General features: G+C 41.0%; 1 protein-coding gene across 1 annotated transcript in view; it reads right to left on the bottom strand.

Moving 5' to 3' along the window:
• calcrl2 (calcitonin receptor-like 2) overlaps positions 1 to 16,757 on the bottom strand; it is a 37,150-nt gene that overhangs the window by 19,005 nt on the left and 1,388 nt on the right. The window lies entirely within an intron of this gene.

Here is a 16,757-nt window from a genome sequence, read left to right as displayed (position 1 = left end):
CATTCTTATACCCTCTGTATATACTGTACATTTACACATAGTACAGAAAAAAAAACAAATACCAAAATGCTCTGTGTTCTCAGGGTTCACCTGCCTCTTATGGTAAAAAGAAAACAAAGTGTTGTGTAAAAAACATGGTAAATCAACCTTGCTCCTGTTTTAGAGTTTTCCCTGCTCCAATAATAGTCATGTAGAAAATGCTGTGCATCAGATACAGTGACTTAAATAATACTAAAAAACACACACATTGTACCTGCTCTGTTTGTTGTCATGCAGAAAGAAAAGCACAGCAGAACTTATGAAGGTAAGACATCCAGCATTTTATGCTTCATTTAGTGCATAATGTTCTGTGTCAGACTGGAAAGAAGTAAACTCTCCTGATTCACTCCAACATTGACAGTAAAATAACACCTTCCAGTAACCGTTTGCAGCGACTCGTGCTTTGATGATGGAAAGACAAATCAGACATTTTCAGCATGTTGTAGTTTTGTGTTTTTATTTAATCTGTGAAAAGTATTGTGAACACCCTCGTAAACCTCAGCTTTTGTGCAGGTTTGTTATCTTGTGGTGTCAGCCGAGCTGTAATCCTAGGTATCAGTCTCTCGCTGCAGCTTTATATTTAACGGTCAAACATGAAAAGTCGTATTGTATCTTCTTGTTTAACTCCGTGTCCAGAAGCAATTAGTCAACCTGAAGTCAACACACAGTACAGCTGAATGATTTAGCAGTCACAATATTTGCGTTTGAAATTAATTGTCTTAGCCACAGCTAATATCGGCAATTACACCAAAATGTGACATCTTTGTCTTATGATTGAACGTTTGGATTTCACTAGATTTCAAGCCTATTTTATTTTCATTTAATGACACAGGAGAAATTATATTCATTTTGAATGAGCGTACACCTGCATTTTTGGTGTACACGTTTGATAAAGGAGGGCCACGCGAGAGTGCAGGCGAGGGCTATAGTAAGAGCGGAAGTCCGCGAAGGGTTCTATTCTTGGCTGCACAGTGCAGCACAGAGTTCTACACAAATTTCCAACCTCCTCCTGGAGGTGTTTCGACATGTCCTTCCAGGAAGAGACCTCAGGGCCGACCCAGGACATGCTGGAGGGATTATATCTCTCAGCTGACCTGGGAATGCCTTGTGATCCCCACAGAGGAGCTAGCGGAAGTGGCTCGGGAAAGGGCCGTCTGAGCGTCCTTGCTAAGGCTGCTAAAGCTGCAGAAGCGACGAGGACGGTTGGATTTATTGAAGATGTGTTTGTCTCAAAGAGGGACACAGGGCCGAGTGATTACAATGCAACAGCTTTTTTAACAGAACTGCACTAATTTATATATATGTGTGTGAGAGAGAGATTAAGAAAGAGGGAGAGATTGCTGTATTTGCTTGCTATTCATGTGTTGTGTGCATCTGTCAAGCCTGATTTGTATATGTATTTCTATCACCCACCCACTGAGGACTGCTGCAAATTTGATGACTGTTTTCCCGTCTGTGTAGTAAAAAAGGTTGGGAACCCCCTTCTATGAATGATGGACAACTACACATTCAAAACACACATTCATTTGTAATTCCAACTTCATTCATTAGGCACCAAACAATGAATGTTGTTCTATCTGTTATGTACACAGTTATGTCTAGTGATACATTATTCCATAGCCATGATATTGAAAGCCCAAGGACTCACATACAGTCTTGTATTAAAATACTTTGGCAGAACTCGATGTTGGCCATTGTCACCAATGAACACTGCGTACAATCCATCTGTGAACTGCAGCCAAGTGTGTGTGTGCTTCTTTTGCTTTTTGGTAACAATAACAAACTAAAAGGCCATTGCTTTTGTCATTTCCTTCACGACAATCCTTTTGTCCCTTTTTTTCTCCAGGGTCAACACCTCTAATTATTCACCGAGGTGATTCAGAGCACCAGACATTAACAAGACTTTAACACAAATGAAATGTTTGGGCTTCACTGGTCTCATGGTTTTTATGTCAACAATTTGACTTAACAATGAAGATATCTATGATTTCCCCAGACTCCTCCTTTAGAGATGAATTATTCCATCCTCAGAAACAAATCAAACACCTCTTGCAGTCGTTCTGCTGTGAGGACGCTCGATCTCCTGGCTCTGTGATGGTGGGAGAATCAACTCACTGCAGTCAGGTGTGTGTGGCACTGAGTGGCGTTGATTAAGCCCAGGTGTAGGGAGTGCTCATATACCCCCAGTCTCCAGTGCTCTGTGCTGACTCAATGGCCGTTTCTCAATACCCATGTATGCCAGTATGTACTTGCTTACTTGGAAAGTACATACTTGAGAAGTACGACTGAAGTAAATACATGCAAAGTACGGGAGTACACGAGCACGATTCTTCAATTGGAACAGCGGTGTACTTCCTTGTTCTACTGTTTGAATGGCGGGTGGCGCGAAGCACTTAAGCCTCATTACCGCCACCTACAGTGTTGATGAATGAACATATAAAATACTTTTAATAAATACATATATTGTTGTTATTTTCACATTTTAAATATTTTATACAGTATAAAATAGTGTCCATTACATCTAAATACATATACAATGACAGTGCGACTTTAATATAAATCTAAAATTCAAAGTTACAATGAATTAAACATTAATATTATACAAAAGTTCACACTTTCAGTTCAAAACGTTTGCATTAAAAACATGTCAACAACAAATCTATCGATCACACCAAGTATGTAATGACGAAGCCGTCTGAACCAGCGGATCGTCACAGAAAAATATTTATTTCAGGTTTATATTTGTATTTTATCCTGCTATGTTCCGCCAAAATGCATTCTGGGATATATGGCTTTCCCAAGTACACTCAAGTCACCACCCGATGCATACTTGGTTAAATGGGCGGAGCGAGAACACTTCCGGGTATGAGAACCGTACTCGGGGCTCGCGTTCTTGAGAAATGGAACATAACTTGGACTGAGGCTGATGACGTTTTCACAAGTACGGGAGTACGCAGGTACGGACAAGCACAAGTATGGATATTGAGAAACGGCCAGTGTCTCACCCTCAGAGGTAGTGAGAGGTTCTCCCTGTGGCTTCTAAAGTTGTTGGTGTATGTATAAACACCAACTTAGAACGTTGTGTGTGTTTGATGTCAGTTGCCTGTTTCTCAGTGTATAACTTGTGGTGCTGGAGAATTTGTTGTGACTTATCAAAGGTCTCCTGGGCAGCCTTTGCCTTTCGTTTCGTGTTTTCTAGGTCTTCTGGACAATTCTGGTTTGGAGTCAGTTTGACAGTGGTGGTTTAGTAAATCATTGTATTGCTTTATTTCATAAAGGAAGCCTGTAGTAGGTCTATACTGTTTTGTTGAAACAGTATATATGAAATGACCCCCCTCTCAGTCCCCCTTAATGAGAGCTGAGCGCCCCTGGAAACATGATTTGTGAGATTTTGGGGGTTGGGTCTCTAAAATATTTTAGAGACCCAACCCCCAAAATCTCACAAATCAATATTATTGTCAAAATGTTGTTTTTTCCCGTGCATTTCCTTTATGATTTGTTGTATTGTCATAATCATGGATCATGTGTAAAAGAAGACTATTTTTAATGTATGATTTGGCATGCGGGTGATTCATCACTATTTCACTTTAATAAAGATGCTTGCATGCAATTCTTGTCTTAACCATTGAAGCATGGGGGCGCTATGTCTTAACCGTCACGTTAAATCTGTGTTTTGACTAAGTCCTCGCTCTGAGGCAAGCCAGCAGTGTAACATGGAATCAATTACGCACTGTTACTGCATTGCAACTGAATCATCCACAACGCAGAGGTGCACCTTAAGCTTATTTCACACTAACATTAGCAACTGTACCAAAAATGTATGTCGGGCTAGCAATTATTACCAATGCCAGTTGATTTAAAAATGCTCAACATGGTATGTTGCACACTCAAATAGCATAGCGACATGTCCTCAAATAAACATAACTTTATGAGAAACTAATAGGACAGAAGTGAAATTAACAGAAAAAAGTATCCTGGAATCTCATGTCATGGTTGGTAAGGTTGCTCCAACTTTCTAAGTTGGAAATTCCAACTACAACTGGAACACTCTTGGTGAGTCTGTTTGTTCTCTTCCTACACTGTCGTCTATCAACATTTATCAGTCAGTCACATGTTGAGATTGTGAGTACGTCCCCTGTGCTTCCAAGCCACTCCTGGCTTTCATTATATTTATAGAGATTGCCTTGTTTGTCAGCTCAGCTGTGGAAAATGTCTTTTTGAAAGTTGTTTCCTTCTTTCTTATATACATAATATATATAATATACAATTGGTGAAACAGTTAATGTAGCTGATTACACATTTTCAAAAACAGCTTTTGCAAGTGCATTGTCATTACTGCATAACAGCAAGTATAATATACTTGCATACTATATATACATGATAGGTATAAACCATCGGAAACACCTCCATCACAATATTGTGATGGAGGTGTTTCAAGCAGCTCCAGTTGTGTCGATTTAAACCGATTAATGAGCCTCAATGTTGTAGTGCACTGCAGTTCACTGAAGTCAGTGCTGCACATACACCATCCTGCTGCCACACTGCCACACGAATGAAGTATTCAAGTGTCCTGGCCGCCATGTGGGTAGCAAGACGATTTCTGTGGGTCGGGTCAGTGCAGATCTGCTTTATAATGGATGTTTTTGAGAATGTCTGCGACTCAAAATCTGTGCTTGGATGGAGGGGAAACATGTTTTCGAAAATGGCTTCACGCCACACTGGGAAGTACGAACTGTGCAGCTTCTGAAAGTGAGCCGAGGTGCAGCCTCGAGTTGGAGAATACAAACTCAGCCCGACCTGACCCTGATCGGTGTCTGACCCTTTTACCGTATGTAAATAATTGATGTAGTCTTCCAGGTTCCTCCTGAAGCCAAAAAATGAGGAAGTATTGACTATCATTGTGAAAAGAACTTAGAACTTAGTCCATAGGACAGGGGTTCTCAAAGTTTTGATACCTGAGGGCCAATTTAGGAACCCAACATTGGACTGAGGGCTGCCAAAAGAAAAAAAACAGAAATAAATCCCATTTGTAATCATTTTAATGACCAGATTGCAGTTCTACAGTTTAGCGTTAAGTAATATAAGCATTAATATAATAACACTTTATAATTCACTGGGTAATTGACCCAGTATTTTGGCCATTGTTCTTACCTTCTAAAACTGGGTAAATAGCTAGTAATTGGGGGCTGTAGCTACCTGCTTATTAGCAGCTTATAACCCAATAATACACTAAAATTCACCATATAGAAACCATTTAAATACTCTATTTTTGTTTACACTTATTGGTCTGTATCCAGTAATGTCCAATAAACATTTAACAAGCTTAGTAGCTCTTGGATTAAAACTATCAACTGTAATTCACCGTGGGCCGCCAGAAATGTTTCTGCGGGCCGCCATTGGCCCCCGGGCCGCACTTTGAGAACCAATGCCATAGGACAATGTCCCTATTTCTCATATGATTTATAATGTCAGCAAACATTTTCCTGATGAGTTAATGGTCTCAATCTGAACACTGTATCAATTTTGAGTGGACATCCCTGTGATTGACCCTGGTTACAGGTGAGGCCTCTGAAAATGTCAACATGGTTGCCACTTAGTCTGACCCTGTAGCCCCGAGGAGTTAATATAAACTGCACTGAGTATGCATTTCCTTTCCCTGATGTGCAGTTTTACCACAATTACAGCTCATTTCCCCTGTGCATTGTGAATGACTGTGTGTTACAGACACACAGCTTAAACCCAGCCTTAGACTATTTGCCCTGTTCCTGCGTGTGCCAGCCTGATTATTATTATATTTAACCATATATAACCAATAATAAATAAATAAACAATATAATACCCATAATGCAAAAACCCTCAATTTCTGACCATGAATAAATAAAAGCACAATCTACAAAAAAGGCATGGGTACTGATTGTGTTGGGAAATCTTCCAAAAAGCTCAGCACTTTCCTTAAAAGGCTGATTTCTTTCTCTGGCGTAACAGTTAGGTGGTCCGGTCTGCAAACTGGAATGCACGGGTTTTCTTGTCTGTTACCAGCTGTAGAAACAGCACTTAATCCAGCAAATGAAGGAGACTCATACTAACACAAAATAACACAATAATGCTGTGAGCTACTGGCAGCTTCATGACAAAATCATCTGTAGCCAGCTTCAAAAACCCCTCGTCAGATGACAGCAATGTCTCCTGGCAACCAAGGTGCTCAAGGTAAGTGATGTTTGTAATGAATTGGTGTCTTTTGTATGCATGAATCACACACCTCGCAGCATTCACACAGTAATCAAGGTGATGGAACTGTTCTATTGCTATTGGAAGAAAACACAAATTCACGAAAAAAAAAAAAAGCTGCCAAGCTGTATAAACATTCAAAAACTGCTTCCAGTGATGGAGCATGTCAGCAAGGAAGTAAACATTTGGACATGGTTAACAAAGGAAAAACATGTCTGTCTATTTATAGAGGAAGAAGAATCTTCTGCTATTTTTTCCCTCAGTGTGTTCACATAAAAAGGACTGTCCAATGTTATGACCCCAAGATCATTCCATCTTTCTTAGTTTCTGTTCCTCTGTCTCTATGTGCATGTGTGAGTGTGAGGGGTTGCATGTGTGCATTATTGACTGATTGTGTGTGAGGGTCAAGGTGGATCCTGGGAGCTGATTGGTTCTGCACAGTATAAGGGTGCATTCACACCAGCTCCTTCTTCTTCTTCGGTTCGTTTCAGGAGGTGTGAATGCGCAACTGAACACTGATGCACACCAAAGAAGCAAACTCTGGTCTGCCTAAAAATGTAGGTCTGATGAGCTTGTTTGTCTTGTCTTATCCTTCATTAATTCTTGATGCAGCACCGACTCAGGCGAGGAAAGGGAAATAACTAAAGTGCGAAAGTGTGAAAGCAAACTCGGACCGGCTGAATGTTGCAAGCCCCAATTGAACCGAGTCTAGTGGTGTATTTGAGGCCTGATCATCCCTGTGACAGTGGACTTCTCTTGAACCACACACAGGCTTCTTTAATGTGTTGCAGGTGATTTATTGGGTGTTAGAAAGAGGAAGTCACTCTATTCATGTTGCACCAAGATTTTCATTTAGGCCTGGATGTAACACCAATCTCTAACATAATTCTACTGGCAGTGGGGTATTTTGCAATTGACATACAGTACTGTACTATCATGAGCAATGAGATCGGGAGAAAAATCACTCATGAATCATGCTCATGAACATAATCTGCACCAGACCAGGCCGTATGTGATTGGCAACCATGGCAATTTACTTTGAAGTGAATTATCATGGTACAACCGAAAACCCAGCGTTAAACCTGAGGTTACTTCACTAATCTGGTTTTGTAGTACAGGCCTCAGGAACAAAGAAATATAAAGGCTGGTGTTTTGGCCTCTGGACCTTGACTTATAGGTGTAGAAACATTTCTTTAACTAAAGAATGCATATGATGTTTAAGGTTGCAGGACGAAGCAATGTCATGTTATCCTGGAGGAATTATCACAAAAAATCTTGAGTAGTGACATGCTTTCTATTGCTCTTCTTTCTTGTTTTCATTGGTTGACTGGTATGGTATTCCTGTACCCTACTACCGTCACCCCATCCTGGTTTCTAATAGACTGGAGTTTTTAACCAACTTTGATCAGATTTGATTGGATGCGACACATCGGTCGGCCTCTCTAATCACATTTTTGAAGGGTTCACATAAAGGTGACTGCAGATTCCATACTGATTGGGGCTTTTGTCAGCAGTTTCTAAAACGTGTCAGCCACTGGAAAATCTGGCTAAAAAGTGAACTTATTGAGTCCAACACAGCCTTCAACAGAATGAAAGTTCTTCACATAAACATTCATGTCATAAATATTTATAATGTCATAATAATATAATACAAGGTGCAACAAAGGCTAAACATTTCAACAGATGCTGCAGAGCGTTAATTAATGCAAAATGCATTTCAAAGTGTTTGAGCTACAACGTCTCCTTTTGTTTTCTAACCAAGACCCTGAAGAGAGGAAATACAGTATGAGTCTATTGAGTGGCAGGAGTTGACGAACATAATCTATATTTTATCAGATGAAAGCTGCAGCTTTCTCAATAACTCATCTCTGTCACACCAGGGCGTAATCGGACATAGAGTAGATGAACCACACCTGGCAACAGGCAACAATTTACAAAAGGCTTTCCTGGCTCTGAGGTAGAGTTACAACAACAATCCTGAAGTGTTGCTTTGGCCAACGTTCCACACTTTCATCTCCCTCCAGACGAAAGTAAATTTATATCAGCAGCTTTTGTTTCTCTACACCCATGCACTGCGTCTCCCTCTTAATCAATTATCATATCCAACAGAATGCAATTGCATAACTTCCAGGGAATGGTAACTTTCCACAGTCCATCAAATGTGTACGTGGGAAAAGCAGAATGTTCCACTGTGGGGGAAATGAGATGCAGCACGGTGAGTCTCAGGTCTGGACTCATGATCTGTGTCATGATTGCAAGCACCTTTTGTGACTGCTCAGACTGTATGTCGAGTGTGTATGTTGCTTTGTAGCACAACACTTTGCAGTCCAGTTGTTCTTTTGGTTCATGGTGTTTTCATGATATTATTATCTGATAATAAAAAGAGAGTCGTTTTAGTCTAGCATTCTAAGTGTGCATTCTCAATCTCTCGTTCCTTTCCAGTATAGTGTTGAATTCTCGCTGACATGTGTACCTTTGAGTCTTTTTTGAGTGTGGGTACCAGCGCAGTGGACCTTCTCGTACAGCTTCAGTCTTCATTGTAATTTTTGACCAAAACAAGAGTTTTGACTTCAAGGTGTTGTTCTACAAGAAACATGCAGTCTGCACATAATCTGCAAAGGGTTCACATGGACCACATTCATACCACACGGACCATACTGGACCTCTGTGCGGATGCAGATGTGGAAATTGCTCTGGTCCCTGTTGTTCTTGCACATATAACAGTAATGGGGTTCCTCTTGTCTGATTGTCGGCTGTCTAAGAATGGATGTCAGCTTCTAACACAAACATGCACAGATTTTCCCTCTGGTCATCTTTATCCCAGTGCCTTTCAAGAATTGCAGCACCCCACATCCTTTAACCTCACAGTGAGTCATAAAGCTCCCATGGGATCATCTGCCATGTCGATGAGATGATGAGAAATCCAAACATTGCTGTTTTGCTGCACCCGATTTAGGGTTTATTGGCCCTTTGCTCCGAATTAAATGGACTACAGATGCTGCTGTGATGTAAAACAGGATATTGCTGTGACCCCAGAGACTAATATTATTTGAGGTATGAGCAGCAGAATTGTAAAAGAAGGCTAAATCAAAGATTCTCAATCAACCTCTTAATCTGCTCAGCAGGAACACATTATCATACTCAGGCGTACTGATATTAGCTTTCGGGAAATGCAGTAAATGGAACTGTAACTAATTTGAGAACATACAGAGGCATAGGCAGATATAAGATGTACTTAGAGGAGAGCAAAACAAAATAACTAAAACTTTCAATGAGGGAAAAAACTGACAGCTAAAAAAGACCAAATTAAGTAATTTGCGTTTCAGACACTTAAACAAACATGTCCCAAATGAACAATCACAGAGCGTTGGGCTGCAGATAGGAATGTTTGCCAGAGATAAGATAAAATACCACAAACACAACACAGAGGGAGCAAAACACACAAGCCAATTACTCCAGAGCTGGCCAAGAATGAGAAGCAGTGGCTTAACCTTTAGTCTCTTTGCTGGACGGGGAAAATATGGGTATATAGGTGGTTATTATCACATGGACATGTGTGAGTAAAATAAATTCAATTTCAATCCACTGAAGACCGACAAGGTTTATAGCTGCATCTAATAATTCACTGATTCATCTGCTGGTGTTAATACCAAGGGTGTGACCTCAAATGACTTGTTTTGGCAAGCAAACAACAAAGATCAAAGAAGACTTGCTGTTATAAACCATCAAATATTGACATTTGCACACAATATGTTGCATTTATACAAAGCAGACAACAGTAGGGATTAGAAATTAAAAAAATATCAAAATATACATATCAGTGTAACTTCTGAAAATAGAGAGATAGCTTATTGTTGTAAAAATTGATACAATTGGTTAGACAATGTAAAAAAATGTTTTATTAGTTATTTAACTATTTATTACTTAATTTTTATTTATTGTTCAGTTATTTACAGATGAGAAAGTGGTCTCGTTCACCTTAGAGCTGGATAATAAAATGAAATAGGTAATCACATACACATTTTTATTAATCCGTCAGTGTTGATAATTATCACAATTAATGTCAAGTGACAAAAGACTGGATTTTGATTTGGAGTGAAATTGATTTTAGACATTATTTTACGGACAGAAGACAATACATAATGGTTCAGTATAAATATAAGTGTTTGTGCAATGCATTAACATTATATCAATATTGGCCCCCTATCATATTACGATTGGAGAAAGTTATATTGCCCAACCCTAATTCAGCTTTATCAATCTTTCTTTGTCTCTCAGTCATCCACTGACACGGTCTCATAGGTCAAATGTCTATGAAGCAGGGAAAGGTATGTGTGTGTGTGTGTGTGTGTGTGTGTGTGTGTGTGTGTGGTGTTCCATGCTCATGTGCATGCTCAAATGTTATTTCTATTTCTTTGTATTCCAGCAGGAGATCCAGAGAATCACAGACGAAGCAACTGAAACCTTAAGAATATGTGTTTGTGTGTATGTCTGTCTGTATGTGAAGGAAGACGGAGGAAGGACGGAGGTGGAGGAGGACGGTTATTATCTTCCTCTGTCATCCTGCAACCACTTCCTGCCTTCATTCCCCTCTGCACGTTTTAAGAGGCCAGCAGGTTAAAAATAAGCCATTGTTAACACACACACAAAGGGACGTGGAAGGGGCTTTCACAGTGAGGGGACACGGCTCTCACATCCTCACAGCCTTAATATGAAGTCACTGAAATGCAAGAAAGGTCACTATTAGCTGTAAAAACCCAAATAAAATTTCACGTTTGAGCAGCTGGAAGTCATTTTACCACGCTTGGAAAAATAAAGTATATCTGGTCTATTCTTTGTCTGCTATTTTATCCTCCATATGATGGTTGTGGGGCCACTGGAGCCAATCCCAGCTGATATAGAGGTTGCCAGTCCATCACAGGGCCAACATAAGCTGTGTTTTCATCATGGTACGGTTAGGAACGGTAAAAACCCTCGGTTTGACTGAGAACAGCACTGTCAGCAAGATACGTAGTGCAAAGACATCCAGCAGCTTGTTGCTGTTTGTCAAGATGTCAAGCTTTGTATGAGAATAGACTGTAGGCATCGAAGAAACATCGGTGAACAAGGGAGTGACGCTCTTCTGGTGCCCAATCGTCTGACCGTGGTGGGTCTAGCTCCTAGCTAAATGTACTGTACCGTACCAATACTCTGGAAGCCCAAAGGAAGGTTACCAAAAATGGAACAGTTGGGGACAGTTATTTTGGAAACGCAAAAAAACGTACCATAACCGAACCGTTCCACTCGGTGGAAAGACGTCGATACAGAGATGAACAACCATTTACTCTTACACTCACACCTACAGTGAATTTAGAGTGTCCATTTAACCTTGGCGTGTTTTTGCAGTGTGTGGGGGACCTCATTTTACTCACAATTACTCATCAAGAATAAGTGCAGACATTGCGTTTTTTCGTAAAATGAAAGCACAACTAAAATTAATGACTATATTACATGCATTAGATCCGGAGAAGAGCATCAAAAAGGAATCCAGCCATCATAAATATCAGTTACTCCTGTGTTTGACGAGTCTGCTGCGGGGAGAAGATTATATCACTGAGTAGCCCGGGCTAAAAAATAATAACATGCATACGCCGTGTGCTTGGATACAAAGGAAGGTCAAATATTGCTTCCCTTATAACTATTGGCTTTCATTACAATAAAAAAGGCAGCAACATTGTTGTGATGGCACAGCACGTGGAGAAGTAAACCTGCACTGACACAACAGACGCCACATGACGTGCATTATTATAAGAATAAAATCCAATGAGGCGTCAGATACTGATGCCATGTTTTAACTGCGCTCAAGCCTTTAGCGATAAAAACATATCTTGCTTATCTGAACATGCAGAAGATACAGAAAGTCATCATTGTTCATTTAGAGTCTTGTCTGTTTTCAGAAATAACTACTGGAAAATATCCAGAAAGAATCAAGTCAGCGTTTCCTATTTACATACGGAAAACACAGCAGTAGACTGTCTGGGTGAGAGGCATTCACAACAACAGGGGCATTTAGGCGAGGGGTGAAGGCAGGGTTGAGAGTGCAGAAAGCAGGACAATTTGCCCTCTAGCTCACTGTGAATTATCCATAAATGTTTCTGCTGTATTCTCACATTTCCTGGAAGCCTCACAAGTATGGGGGACATTTATGGACTTCATTGTCACCTACAGTCCCTGATAATTAAAGGAAACCCAAAGATCCAAAACTTCAGTGCATGTCTGAAAGGAGGAGCAAATCCGATCCATCTCCTCAACTCTCCTCACCAGCAAAGCTTTGGCTAAAATTAGCTGCTCACTTGCTACTGGAAGAGAGAGTGATGAGAGGCCACACGCAAGACTGTAACGTAATGACCCGAGAGGAGTTCAATTACAGGGAGGGAACTTCAATGCAGCAGGTAGGGGGGTGACTGAAGAAGAATTCCTGACCATCAGTTGATCTTATTGTTAAAAACTGCAGTATGTAACATTTTGGTTATTTTTGTTGTTGTTAATATTTTATTCTGCCTGTTAATGGCGTTAACGGCACCAACGTTATTGCCGCGTTTCCATGAATACTGACTGGAAAATTAAGCACATGAAGTCATATTATGACTCCCGATTGTTAAAATGAGTCTCTAAAGTAACGCTAAACTTTAAAAACAGAAGCACACATAGCACATCCAGCACACAGGAACGTTGTAAGCGCTGCTCTTTTTGTTTAAAGCTCACATAGAGTGGTCCTATCGCACATATATGTTAGTTATGGAGGTCCACTTACATACATTAACTTGTTTACGGTCAAAAACCTCCTAGTTGCTGTGAATGAGCCAATAGAAATCACTCCTCACTGAAGCTCTCGTCAGCCGCGGTGTTTCAGACTGAAATCTCACCCCCAGAAGACAGACTGTCTTGTGATTGGCCAATACCTGGAAGTGATGTAATTAGCACACCAGCTCTCAGAAGCGCAGCTCCCCCTCTGGAACGGTGGATGCACTGCTACTCATTATCAAAAACATTGTTGGACCCAGAGTCAGAAGACACTGTCGCTGGTGAAACACCTCCACAACGGACGTTCTTCTTTATCAGCGGTACAATGTAAGCAACCGGATTTGCCCGGACTAGTGCCCGGACCAGGAGGATCCGCTGTTCAGGAGAAATGCCGTTTACGTAACCGGACCGGGTTTTTTCAGAGATCTCGCTGAGCCCGAGATTACAATACAACACAGCGTTCTCAGCAGTGGCTGAACTGTTTGTTTCGAACCTTCAGGGCTTCATAAACTGCCAGGCTTAGTGTTGCTTGTTTATTTATTTTAAATTGATTTTTTTATACACCACAGATTTTTCTATACCAGGGAACAAGGGCGCATGCTCCCCCATGTAATCGGCGCATCGAACGCTTGTCCAGGTGCCGATTGAAACAAAAGTCACACTATCAAGTGCGTCATTATTAAAGTTACATGGTTTTTGTCAATAAAGATGTTATGTTTAGGGATGCACTGATAATTCGGCGGTTGAAACAGAGCGAGTACACTGTGGAACAGCAACTATTAAACGCTGGAAAGTATCTGCGCAAAAGCGAAACTTGGCTGCATACAGATCAGATTATGAACTCCCTGCGACATTCACTTCACACCAGAGAACATTCTATCTCTTTGAGCAGTTAACTAAAGACATCAGCTCATCTGATGCATCTGTTATTCCCTTAATTACAGCGCTAAAGAGTCTTCTACATAAATATTGAGACCACGGAGTAAAAAAGATGAAAAGTGCGCTCTGCTCTTCAGAGTCTGTCACCACGTTTTACTCAGATCTACTCGGATCACCTGCACTTCATCGTGACTGTACTCCATCCTCATCATAAAGATCATTATTTTATGTGGGGATAAAACACGTAGAGAAATGATCCAGTCTGCTTTGGAAGAGACTGCTTGGAGACGCAGAAGCGCAGAGCGACGAACGGCACAGGAGAGGGAGAATGTTCTCTTCTCCCTCTCCTGCGGGGCAGGGGAAGTGCGCAGAAATAAAAGGGCTGTTTGTCTGCACCAGATGAGGCAGATGAGGGGGCACTACCACTTTTTTATTCATAATAATTATAATAATAATGCATTATATTTCATGACACAAAAGGTCGCCTAGTTGATTTATTTTACTTTTAAATGTAACCATTGCATGGCTTGGTTTAAGATTCACTGGCCGATTACAAGAGTGTGTCTTTTTGTAAGACTCTATAGTTGGCGTTTAAGTATTGTTAATAAATGTCTTACAATAATGCCGTGTGCCGCCGGTGGGCTGCCGGTGGGCTGCCCGAGAGGTCCTACCACCGGGCTTAGCAGGTTTTCTGGGGGAAACCCTGCACACCAAATGAACAGCGTTCATTGGAACTTCCGGTCTAGGTCTGCTTTAATAAACAGACCGCTCCAGTTCGACTGTCGGCCCACTAACGGTGCTAAAGGAGCTAACAGGTAAACGGTGCCTGGACTCCGGTGCTGCGGCACATAAACATGAGGTGATGCGCATCTTTGACGTTACTGACTCATTTAAATGCTATATCCTTCATCTGAAAATGGGCTCTGTCAAGCAAAACTATCAAACCTGACTGAGGGAGTGTTTGTGTGTATACAGCAGCAGTGCAGGGGTGGGTATAAGGGCAAGAAGTTTTTTTTGTGCAGTAGAATTTACTTCTGAAACATTTTTTGCTTGTCTTTTCAGTCGTATGCCGACTCTTGTTTGCAGCTGTTACACTTACAGAGCAATTTTGCTGTTGCCTCCGTCTATTGATGATAGGCTTCATCTGCATTGTGTAAACTCATTTGACATTGAATGGAATTGCAACTGATTAAGTCTAGCGCTTCTTACTTTCTGCAGAAAGCTGGCACTCAACTGTTTGATCCTGTAAATCGCAAAAAGAGGCTCGTCAAAACAGCAGCCCCCGGGATTTACAGCGACATCGCTGTCCATGTATGAGTGATCATGGACTTGCTTACTTTCCCATCACTGGACCCAAAATAGTTCCCTCAACTTGGAACAGTGCCAAGTGGTGTGCCCCCCCCCCCCCCCCCCAATATTTGTATGTTTTTGTCCCCAGGGTTGGAAAAGCCTAACTCCCAAGACATGATGGTCAACCCACCCACTCAAAAGAAAATCATCTCTATCAAACCAAAATAAATTTTTCCCAAGAGACAGCTGATGAGTGAAACCAGTGTTTTTTGTAGTAAGGAAGAAGGATATCTTCACTGGCTGCTACAGCAATAACCATGTGAGCCATAGAACTCTCCCTCCTCCCTCTCAGTGTGGGAGCGGACACACGCCGTGCTCAGAGACGGTCAGCCTGACACCACATTCACCACCAAAGCATTTGCATAGATTCTTTGTCCATCATGCTCCATCTTTATTGTCACAGAGGGGAAAAGAGATCTACACTAAAATAGGGGATACAGTTAAAGCATTTTCATGAACAAAATCGATTGCATTTGGATTGCACAGCTCCAGAAAAACATTTGACGTTGTGACTTAACACATGTGTGAAAACTACTGGAGTCCTGTGGTTTCTGTGATATATACGAAAGTCCCATTAAATTGTGTGGAATAATTTATCATCTTTAATCGTATTGTGACCATTTTTGCAATTTATTCAAGATATTCTATTTATTAGAGTTTTGAAGCAAAAAAGGAACACAGAACAAACGGTGTTTGAAGTGTTCTTCAAATATATCACATTTATGATAAAACAAGATGTATGTTGTTGATTTAGTGTCATTTCAGGGAACTGGCAAACAAACTGGCAAATAGTACATATAGGGAATATTCTTTAAGTAGAATTTAATATTTAAACTATTTAATAAAACTATACTCAACTGGACTTGAAATGACTTATCTTTACGTTGCTAGTTCAAATGATTGCTTGATAAGATTATGTCAAGTTTAAACAGCAAATTATCACAAGTGAAACATCTAAACCGTCTGTGTTGAACTTTCCTTTCTAGGCTCAACCACCTTGAAATCTATGAGTGGAGGAAATCTCTGCCCCTCAAACTAAAACCCTTGCACCTCCCTATTATTTGTAATAATATGCTTTATGCAGCCTTGACATGTCAGCCATCCAACACTGAGCCTAAAATAAACACAAGTTATTTTTTCGTGGTTTGACATGGGGGGGGGGGGGGGGACTTGTTGGCTTGTTTGTGTTATGAAAATGGGGGAGGCCTGGGAGTGGGTTGGGGGTTGGGACCAAAGTAGCAGCCAAAATACCTATTAATACACTGATGGCCTTCTGGCAAGAGCAGGCTGTTCCAGCAAAAGCCACAGAGTGGGACAAAAGTTTCCCACGAGCAGACACACGGTCAAACTTTAAAGACAGGGGTCAGTCAGTCCAGTTAGGAGCTGGTCTGGGATCAATGTCCGGGGAGTGACCGTTACAACCTGGCAACTCGACGCCGCTCATGAGTATTCCTGAAAACACTCTGCTCAGATGGCAC

Source organism: Microchirus variegatus (genome assembly GCF_963457635.1).
Source record: "Microchirus variegatus genome assembly, chromosome: 9".
In the NCBI taxonomy this organism is placed as follows: domain Eukaryota; kingdom Metazoa; phylum Chordata; class Actinopteri; order Pleuronectiformes; family Soleidae; genus Microchirus; species Microchirus variegatus.
The sequence above is the reverse complement of the archived record's forward strand: the minus strand, read 5'-3'. Positions and strand labels throughout refer to the sequence as shown.